Source organism: Periplaneta americana, chromosome 4 (assembly GCF_040183065.1).
Source record: "Periplaneta americana isolate PAMFEO1 chromosome 4, P.americana_PAMFEO1_priV1, whole genome shotgun sequence".
Taxonomy (NCBI): Eukaryota; Metazoa; Arthropoda; class Insecta; order Blattodea; family Blattidae; genus Periplaneta; species Periplaneta americana.
The window spans coordinates 145,436,342-145,447,449 of record NC_091120.1 but is presented as its reverse complement, the minus strand read 5'-3'; positions in this window follow the sequence as shown (position 1 = coordinate 145,447,449).

Genomic DNA, 11,108 nt, shown 5'->3' with positions numbered 1-11,108 from the left:
TATATATATATATATATATATATATATATATATACCACAATGCAAGAATTGCCCCAGCAAATACATTGTTCAAACTCGCAGAAATTACAGAACCCGGTTTAATGAACATGTTTCCGATTTCAAATAGAATAGACGAAAATCAAAGTTTACAACACATCTGATAGAACAAGGTCATGAATTAGCCAATATAAATTATATACTACACGTCGTTCACCCTATCAATAAAGTCCACGTATAAATATCGCTGAAGAATTATATATTTCACAAGCATTAAATAATTTTTATCCCTTTTGAATGAGCAACTCCCGAACATACATAGTCTGCTTTATAATTTAAATTCTCCTTACACACGTGATTTTCGGTACACCAATAAGCTTCCATCTCCCCCCTTACCTTTCAATTTTATGTTACGTAGATTTTAAGCGTAACATTCGTCAACATTTGTGACTCAACTTTCTACAACAAGGATATATTTTCTTCTGCTCCGTCTCCGTAAGTAATTTCTTTATTTAATTGGTTGCCCCCCTCTTTTTGTGTTTCGTGAATTAACATCATTTGGTTACAAATCACAATAATTTCCATTATTAATCTTTTCAACATAGTACGCCTAAATAAGATATTCTACTTACTTTCAGATTACAAGACCACACGTCTCGAGCGTTACGTCCATTTTTACTACGCATGAAGCGCATATTCACCTCTCTTACTACTCTGCCAATTTGCATCAGCACATCGATACGACATTTGTAAATGCAGACTTCATCTTAATCTTGTTATATAGTCACATTGAATAACGCTTATGCTATTTATGTAGCTTAATCTTATACTCATAAAACTGGAGTGATCGTTTACTTTTTAACAATTTCATTTTAGTGTATATAGTTTTCACTGTTTTATGGTATTATTATAAATTTTATCCATTTACTTGTGACTCCATATGGGAACGTCCATGAGAAAATGTTCAAAAATGAAAATAATAAAAATAAATTTTCGTCTACGTATTAAGTATATCAAATGAAAGCTTGAAATTACTATTTTTAGGCTACATATCAATTTTCTTCATTTTAAGAATGTATTGGAGACTACATTACAAGAAATATGACATGGTCCAACACTTAGCATTATGACAATTCATAACATTATTTCACGTTATGTTCAGAAGTCTAATAAGTGAGGCACACATAATTTTTAGGCACCAAGATATCCACTCTATCTTCTATTTAAAAACTATAATCCTTTTATGTAAGTACACTATAAGTAAAAATCAATATTTTTAATTTTGAAAATGGTTGTCTTCATGTCATCTACTGACAAAATATTTTAAAAGTTTCCGTAACAAGATTATTACTGGTGCAAATTACTGGTAATTTTAAGAAATGCTAGTTTATTGAGTGGTCCATAGGTGGTGCAAAAAGTTGTTTCGCTAGCAACGTCGTTTTTTTTTTAATAATTGTCCAAACATTGGTCACACTACTGACGCTGCTGCTGTTTGAAGTGTATTCAGTGCTATATCATCTGAAAAATTGCTCTATTGAGTCTACTAGCCTAATAACAAGTAGTAAATATTGTATTATATCATGTGTGCAATATTTAAGCTAAAGTACCTCAGTTTGAATCCATACTTAACATAACTTTACAAGCAACTTAGGTTATTGTAGATTAATTTAAATATTTTTACTTCATCTTTTTATTATTTTTAAAGTTCTAGAATGACTAAAACTGGAGCTGAGATACAAAGGGCATATGCAGAAAAAAATAAGAATGATGAAGACTACAAACGCCATAGAGCTGCCATTGATAAGCGTTATAGAGAGAAGAGAAAATCGACAGAAACTATCCAGGAACGGAATATAAGAAAATCTAAGGCTGCGATTAGGAAGCAGAAGAGTCAAAGACAAATTAAATAGCTGGCCCAGATGGCTCAAGCGGTAGGGGCACGGCATGTCTCTATCGCTTGTTCCGAAGGGTTGTGGGTTCGAGTCCCGCCTCGGGCAAGGGTGTTGTGTACGTACTAGTTTAAGAGAGTGGAAAACAGAAAAACAGAAAAAAAGAGAAAAACGGAAAAATGAAAAAATAAAATAAAGAATTACTCGAGGATAGTAGTGAGGCTTCACCATCTGCACTGGGACAGGCATTCAAGAAAGTTGATAGAAATATGCCTCGGTCTCCAAGGAAGCAGAGGGCTACGGTTGTAAAATTAGCCACAAAATACGGTGTTCCATTAGAAAATAAAGTATTAGCTATTAAGAGAGAAAGACTTTCTGATGATGTAACTAATCTCATTACAGGATTTTATGTAAATGATGAGATCAGTCGTTTTTATCCAAGTCTGAAGGGTGTCTCATCACAAAGATTCATCACAACAGCACGACGACACCTTCTCTATCCAATTAGGGAAGTCCATAATCTTTTCTGCAGAAATATCCAAACAAGAAAGTTGGTCGTAGCAAGTTTGCCTATTCGCGCCCTCCACATGTGAAACTATACAGGGATATGCCACATAATGTGTGTGTATGCCGCATCCATGAGAATTTCTCTAATCTTCATGAGAAGATTTCAGGTGTCCTGCCAGGATTTGGAGCATCCATTAAAGACTTCATACAAATACCTGTCTGTGACCATCAAAAGAAAAATGAAGCGATGAAGAATGTTAACATATTTTCTGATGGGTGTGCTGGACAACTCAAGTCCAAATATAACTTTTCAAACATTATTCTTCTCAAAGAACAGTTCAATCTGTCCAATCTGACTTGGACATTCTTTGCCACGTCACATGGCAAAGGTGCCGTTGATGGTATTGGTGCTGTAGTGAAACGAAAGGTTTGGAACTTGGTTAGAGCCAGAAAGGTAACCGTGCGAGATGCTGAAACATTTGCTCGAGCCTGTAGCACACCCACAGTAAATGTGGTTCATGTTAAGAGTGAGGAAATAAATTCTGTGACGCAGAAACTGGGTAAAGCTTGAGAAAATACCCTACATATTATGAGGACGCAAAAAATTCAACGTCGAGCGAAAGCAAGACGTTCTGTAGTGAGTGAACGGCAAGACCAATGTGTCAGACTAAGTAATTTGTGCTACAGTGACATCTATGCACATTTGTGCGCAATTCTCTCTTTATTAAAAAATTCAACGTGTTATTCCTGTGTTAGCTTATAAGATCAATTATAAATATTTTCCGCAGAACTCCAGTGAATTGGAAGAGTATCTTCGCCTTGAAGTCCGTAAGAGACAGAGAAAGCGTCCAGTTCATCACAAGTAAAGAAGAGTGTGTCCCTGGTTGTAAGAACACTTGTCTTGCACATCAAATAGAAAATGCAATTGGAAGTCACACTACTGACGCACATTATATTCTAAAATACTTTTTATAATTAAAATAGTTGTAGTTAATTAAACAAAAAATTATGCAAGATACATTGAAAGACTCATATTTGTGTCACCAATCACTGTAATTAGTCCATCATTTTCAATTTTGCAGTAACATATCAAAATGTTTTCTACTACTTTACACCAGTCTAAATATTGTCACACTACTGACGTGTAAAAAAATTGAGGTAGGATTAATTGAGTTCGACTGTTGTTAACAAAATTTTGTACATGACTTTGCAAGTTCTCAAAGAGTATATACATACATTTGGTAAATGAGATTAATAAGAAATAACTTGCTAAATTTCATACAATAATAAAAATTGTGTCACACTACTGACGGTGGACGTTCCCATATGTGTTATCATAATTCATTATGCATCCCAATCTATTTCATAAGACCCATGATTTCACTGACTGTTTATAATACTTTGTTCATAACATTTTGTAGGTTAATTGGAGATCTAATGATGGTTCCTTCAACCTAAAACGTTCATCAACACGTTAAAATAGAAATATTCATGTTATTGTAATATTGAATAAGTTTCACGGCCTTATTAATAAAAATGTATTAATCTACTCAAAGCAGAGCTACGTTATAAATGCATCCTCCAAAAACGATATGCGAAGCGGACAGCTTCAAATATTTTGGGTGTATCTTCTGCTGCCAGGAAGTTAAAAGGATAGCTAGCTTTTAATAGAAAAAGCAGCAGCTTCTGCGGACATCCGGAAAAAACACTAAGGAAGAAACTAGTGAAGTACTTTGTGTGGGATGTGCCAATGTAAGGGGCTTAGATATGAACATTACGACGAAGTGAAGAGAAACGACTAGAACCATTTGAAATGTGGATATGGAGAAGAATGGAGCGTGTGAAATGGACTGACAGAATAAGAAATGATGCTGTGTTGGAAAGCGTGGGTGAAGGAAGATTAGTGCTGAAATTGATCAGGAAGGGGAAAAAGAAATTGGCTGGGTCACTGGCTGAGAAGAAACTGCTTACTGGAAGGAATGGTGAACGGTAGAAACTTTTATGCAGAGAAATATAATAGTTGACAGATAACATTAAGATATGGGCTATGGATCATATGCAGAGACTCAGAAAAAAAGGCGGAAAATAGGGAAGATTGGAGAATGCTGAATTTGCAGTGAAGTAGCCTATCTGTCCTTGGAAATTTGTGAAGGTGTGTACTCCGCGTACGTCTTAGCTTTACAAACCACTCACTGTTGATCGTGTAGTGTGGATTTGTACGAAACCAGCCTCGTACCTCGCATGCATCGTTTCTTAAAAACAAGCCTTGAAAGACTTGATGGAATGCTCTCACATTTCAATACACTACACTAATTTCAGTCTGGGATTTAAATTCAAACATAAACGCAGCTTAAATGATACTAACTAAACTGACCCAGTAATCATAAACCATTCTGTATTTCGTGAATACTTTTAATGAAAAAATAAACTAATTCATTCAAGTGGAATAAAAAATTGAGGGAGAAGTGACCCATTAACAGAGGAAAACGAAGAATATTAGTAATGTGATTAATTGTATATTTTCTAGTTTAAAGTACATTTATTTTTTAAATTGTGTTTTTGAATAATAAATAATGGTTCATTGTAGTGTATGCAGTATTAGCACTCAAAGGGAAAGGGATATTGGTAGACGACTGCCAAAGTAATTGCAGATGGGTTTCAAGCCTGCAAGCATAATATCCACGGGGCAGTTCTAAACGGAAAGAACTCAAAATTTAAAGTTTTGAGAAAACTGAAATTCAAAGCTTCATGTTGCTGTGAAAATCCAATTAATAATACATTATTTCAGTGGCATACACAGAATTTTTTTTAATGGGGGAGGCGTTATTAAAATTGTTTACAATTTACATTATCAGTATTTTAAATTTTGTCTATTATTATTATTATTATTATTATTATTATTATTATTATTATCAAGCCTAGGGAGTTCAGCAGTTTAAAAACAGGTTAATGATACACAAAGTATACATTGCTGGTTGTGTTTGTAAAGAAACTTCCTTCACCTAGTCCCGAAAGACTACTCATTCGACTTCATACTAGTGATCGGTTGTCTGATAGTTGATAGCTAGCATTCCAAGAGTACAGGCGAGTACAAGTCTACTGTGCACAATTACTATGCCGAAAGTTTTACTGAAAAAAAAAAGATAAATTAAAGAAACTTCTGGAAGTATACGGAAATAAGTAGGTTGTACAGATAACATTAATATCAAATGTAACGCGTGCCACACTGTAATAAGGGGCGAGAGTCCCAAATACATAGAACAGCATATCAAAACTCAGAGACATGAAGCTCATTTACAGTTATTCATACGTAACGAGAAGGAAGCAAGCGCGCCTTCTGTTTCAAATTCTGATAGACACAATGATTTTTCTCCGGGGTTTGTGTGAAATGATGGTGAGCTCCAACATTCCTTTTAACAAGTTGGAAAACCCCCACTTCAAGAATTTATAGAGAAGTATACGGGTAGAATTGCCTCATCTGAAACAACTCTACGTAAAGGATATTTAATATCATGTTACGAAAATGTTCTGCATAGCATTCGAGAAGAAATATCTGATAACATTTGGATTTCTGTAGATGAAACCAGTGACAGCATGCATAGGAGTGTAGCAAATGATGTTTTTGGAATACTCAATCCACAAAGTCCGGGGAAAAGGTTTTTATTAACTTCAGAGTTATTCGAAAGAGTGAACCACAAAACCATGTCAAGTTTTTTTTTTTATGAGTGTCTCTTTTATGGCCCGACAACATCAAACGTGGAAATGTTCTCCTCCTCGTTACCGATGGCGCGCTTTATATGATAAAAGCAGCTAAGAAAATTCAACAGCTGTATCCTAAACTGACTGTGACTTCTTTGGCTCATTGCTTGCATAGAGTTGAAGAAAAAATTTGATCCTGTTTTAGTCACGTGGATCGTTTTATTTCTTATATGAAGAAAATATTTTTGAAATCACCCTCTAGAACATACCTGCACAAACAGCGCTCAACGAGCGCGCGCGCACTTTCGGAGCGGGAGAACTGTGTTTACCGCTCGCCGAATCGGAGAGGAAGATACGTCAGAATGATATAGTCCTGCTATAGGTAGAGGAGAGGGAAACGACCACTCAGCTATCTAGTGGAGTGCAGTGCGTATTCTCAGTAACTGTTTCACATTGCTTACCTACTGCTACAGTTCGGTATGGAGGAATCTAAAAGACGGAAATGTGGTGATCAGGCAAATTCTTTCAATGTTGCATGGGAAAATGCTTATTTTTTCATACCTGCTGGAGTAAATACTCAGTGCTTTATCTGCCACAACATTTTGAAAGGTAGAAAGAAACATAACATAATGCGTCATTATGAGTCCAGACATAAAGATACCGATACTAAAGATATTAATCTTCAACAATTTAAATATCTCTCCTCAGGGAAAAGGCCAGCTCAGTGTTGATGTGTTGAATAAATTACAGGATTTCAGTCGTAAACTTACACTTTTCGTAAGTCAGTTTCGGGAAGGTAGTATGCCTTACTTTCGAACGATAGAAACTGCTCGTGATGAAGCCATGTTAAACGATTATGTACAAATATTAATTGAAATTCAAAATGAATTTAATTGTCTTGTCTTAATGTCCACACCTGTGGAGTAATGGTTAGCGCGTCTAGCCGCGAAACCAGGTGGCCCGGGTTCGATTCCCGGGTCAAGTTACCTGGTTGAGGTTTTTCCGTGGTTTTCCCTCAACTCAGTATGAGCAAACGCTGAGTAACTTTCGGTGTTGGACCCCGGACTCATTTCACCGGCATTATCACCTTCTTCTCATTTAGACGGTAAATAACATAAGCTGTTGATAAAGCGTCGTAAAATAACCTATTAAAAATCTTGTCTTAATTGGAAAGAAGTTTAAAGTTATCATAATAAATTCTTCAACACCAGTTGATACAATGTCATATAAGTTACAGGTGGGCCTGGTTGGCGCAGTTGGTATAGCGCTAGCCTTCTATGCCCGAGGTTGCGGGTTCGATTCCGGGCCAGATCGATTGCATTTAAGTGTGCTCATATAACCTCGGCAGTTGCGAGCGTCGTCAAATAAAACATAACATTTAACGATTTACAGCTCAGACTTATTGAACTTCAATGTGGCCTAAGGGCTAAAGATCGTTTGAATAATACTACGAGCCTGGTTGAATTTTGCAAGACTGAACATTAGCAATAATATCCACGACTACACAGGCTGGCTGTGAAAATGATTGCTATGTTTGGCTCAACATTTATATTTGTGAGCAACTGTTTTCTACAATCAACTTTAATGAAGGCAGACATCGAACATCTGTAACTGAAGTTTCATTACGATCAGTAGGCTACTGTTCCTTTCAGCTGCCAACAGCATAAAACCTCGTTTTCATGTACTGATGAATAAAAATATAACAAATTGATATTGTACATTTAAGTAGGTATAAAATTTCTATTATTTCTGTAAAATAAATATTTCTGTATTAATTAATAAGTCCAAGATAGTTTTGCAAACACTGAACGGGAATTCATTTCATAAACACTCGTACTAGTACTTCCCTTTTGTGTATATTTTGTACGAGATCATCCCTTTTTCCAGTCCACCCTATACTGATCGCAGCTAATATCTGCATTCCGCTCATGAGCTGTGAGCCGGCTCGGGGAGTGGAAACCTTGTGCAGGCCTGCTCTAGAACAAGAACCTTTAAAGAAATGGCGCCAAAAAATCCTTTACCGCCTAAGCCAGTGACCGGCATGTACCGTGCTCTGTGACGTCATACCACGGAGCCGACACGCTCTTTGCTCGGAAATCTCTGCATACTGAGCACTGCGAGGAGAGAAGGTTCAACTGAACAGTAGTGGTACGGCGCCTATGCAATGACAGAGCGCGATCCATTCGTCTGAGGTAGTATGGGAACAGCACAATTACAATACATTTGTACGAAAACAAAACTCTACATCCGTGATAAATCAATGTAACAAAATATTTTGGTTTGTAATCAAATTTAATACACTTATAATAATATAAAATTCATAATACAGCCAGCTGCAGAAAAGTTCGCATTATGTAAATGAGGCTCCGAAACTGCTATAAATATACAAATATAGAAATAAATTATTTAAGCAGTACTACAACACTTTGTCTACTCGGAAACTTGAAAACAGTTCAAGTGTTTTAACAGACTTTTCCTACACAATATACAGATTGAACTATATAGGCCCTAACTTGGTGAGTAGTATGCAAAGTATATTTCAACTTTTGAAACACACCATCACTTTGTGTTACTATCGTGCCCAAGCTAAATGCTTTGTCGAGATCAAACTGTGTTATGGAGTATGGAGGAATGGCGAAGTGTTTGATTTGTGGCAAGCTGTTTCAGCATGTAAAGAAATTCAATATATAATGCCATTATTCGCTATGCCACACAAATGATTATGAGAATATGGGGGAGAATATCGACAAATACTAGTGCAGCAATTGAAAGATAAATTGTTAAGTAAAGCTAGGGAACACACTGTCAGTGAATCAATTGTAAGCTGAAGGCTTAAGATAAAGGATTTCACTAGCCATTGCAAAGAACATGCGTTCTTTTAATGACGGGGAATTTGCCAAGAATTTTGCCATCATGACAGCAGAGTAGTTATTCCCTAGCAAAATACAGGAATGTGATTCCATCAATTTATCTCCAAGTACTGTCGTATCACTGCTGCACTGACGCCACTGCGCTGGTGCGTGTTAACAGTAATACGACTCAACTGCTCGCTCTTCCAAGCTCTTGAGGCCTGACTGGCTCTTACGTCATAACTGCAGCATCTGCCGGCCACTCGCCTAAGCCTACTGTAACTAGATGGGGAACTTGGTTGGACGCTGTCATTTACTATGGGAAATACTACAGTCGCATAGCTGAAATATTAAATGTACTTCGATGACGAAGACAGCGCAGCAATCAAAGAAGCCAAATGCCTCGTCTCAAACGAGATACTGGAAGTTAATTGCAAATAAGTTTAAAGACCTTTCCAAAACCATTATTCTGCTACAGTCAAGAAATATGGAAATTATTGAGGCCATCAGACTCGTTGAGGGATTATCTACTACAAACAGTCAAAAGTCAAAGTGAAGATGGAAAAAGTGTGTCGGTGCAACAAAAGTTTAAAAACATTTTCAAGAAAAACTTTGGATTTTACAAACTTTGTGAAATTCGAAATAAAACAACAAATCCAATAGACAAAGCTTTGAACAGTATTGACAGTGATTGTAATAGTGAGTGGTGCATGGTTTGAGTTTGCCCACACCACATCATGTGACGTTGAAAGAACCTTTTCTCAGTTACAAAATTGTTTGCCAGAAAATAAGAAAAGCTTTTCATTTGATAATTTAAGAATTTATGTTGTGGTTCATTGCAACAAATCATATGATTCGTGTTTGTAAACAAAATTGTATGAGGAATAACTAATTCCTAAAATATAACCCGTCTGAAGAATCATTGCATACGGCAGGTAGAGTAAGCTTGGACATAAACATGCGATCGATACAGCATTACGTCACCCTGTTCTGACGTACTATGGACAGCGCTGTAGTAAAGAAATGCCTCAGTTCAGTTCGTTCACTCTGCTAGTCGGTATCGGAAGTGTGTCTGTACACAAGAGCGAATGGAAAATCCAAGACACACGTCACGTAAAGCAGAAGATTATATACAATGTGCTAAAATTAGTAAAGAAGAGAAAAAGAAAGGTCTTATCATTCCATTAACGAACGCTGTGAAAAGAACAGCAACGGCGGTGGGGAAGAGTGAAAGAACAAAACATATTATAGCTAAGGAGGGTGAGGAAGCAAAGCGCATTGGAGGACAATTTCCAACTTCTGGTAAAAGCCCTCCACATTCAAAGAAAATTGTACTTGATGATTTTGAAAAATGTGTCATCCGCAGAACTTTTTTAGAGTTTTATGAGCAGAGATAAAGAAATTCCGACCATAAGCAAGCTTATGAATGCTATTAAGGAAAAGATACATTCTGGAGACTGCTGCAATCCATGGGATACAAATTTAAGAAATGCAAAAACATACGATATGTTTTAATGGAGCTATCGGACATTGTTGCACGTCGTGAAGCATACCTGAGAATGCTAAAACAAAACGAAAAAGCCAATTGTTTATACAGATGAAACATGGGTCCATACTCATTATACCGTATAAAAGTGTTGGCATGTAAACCAAAGTGTTGGGCATAGGGCTATTGTTGTTTACGCTGGTGGTGAAATGGAATTCATCGAAGGGGCCGAGTTGATATATGACTCCAAATCTTAATCTGCAAATTATCATGATGAAATGAACGGCGAAAATTATAATAAATGGTTAAAGGAACGTCTCATACAAAATCTTCCATCTGAGTGCATTGTTGTGTTAGATAATGCAAAATCACCAAACAAGACTGGATAAAATGCTGCCAATCTGTTAAACATATCGGGGACAAATATTGGCATCGTGGCGCGTTAATGGAATAGGAAGTTGAAAGGATAGTAATACACATGAGTAGTGATAAAGAGTGTGATGAAGATGAGATGTATTATGGTAGGCCAGGTAGCAGCACAGATGAAGGTAGTTCAACTGATAATGCAGATGAAATTGAAGCCTCTGCGTCGGGCATACAGCTACTTCTGGAATAAGGTACTGCACGTGTATATACCGTACATATGACAGAAAAAATAAATTCAATTGTGGTACAGTATTA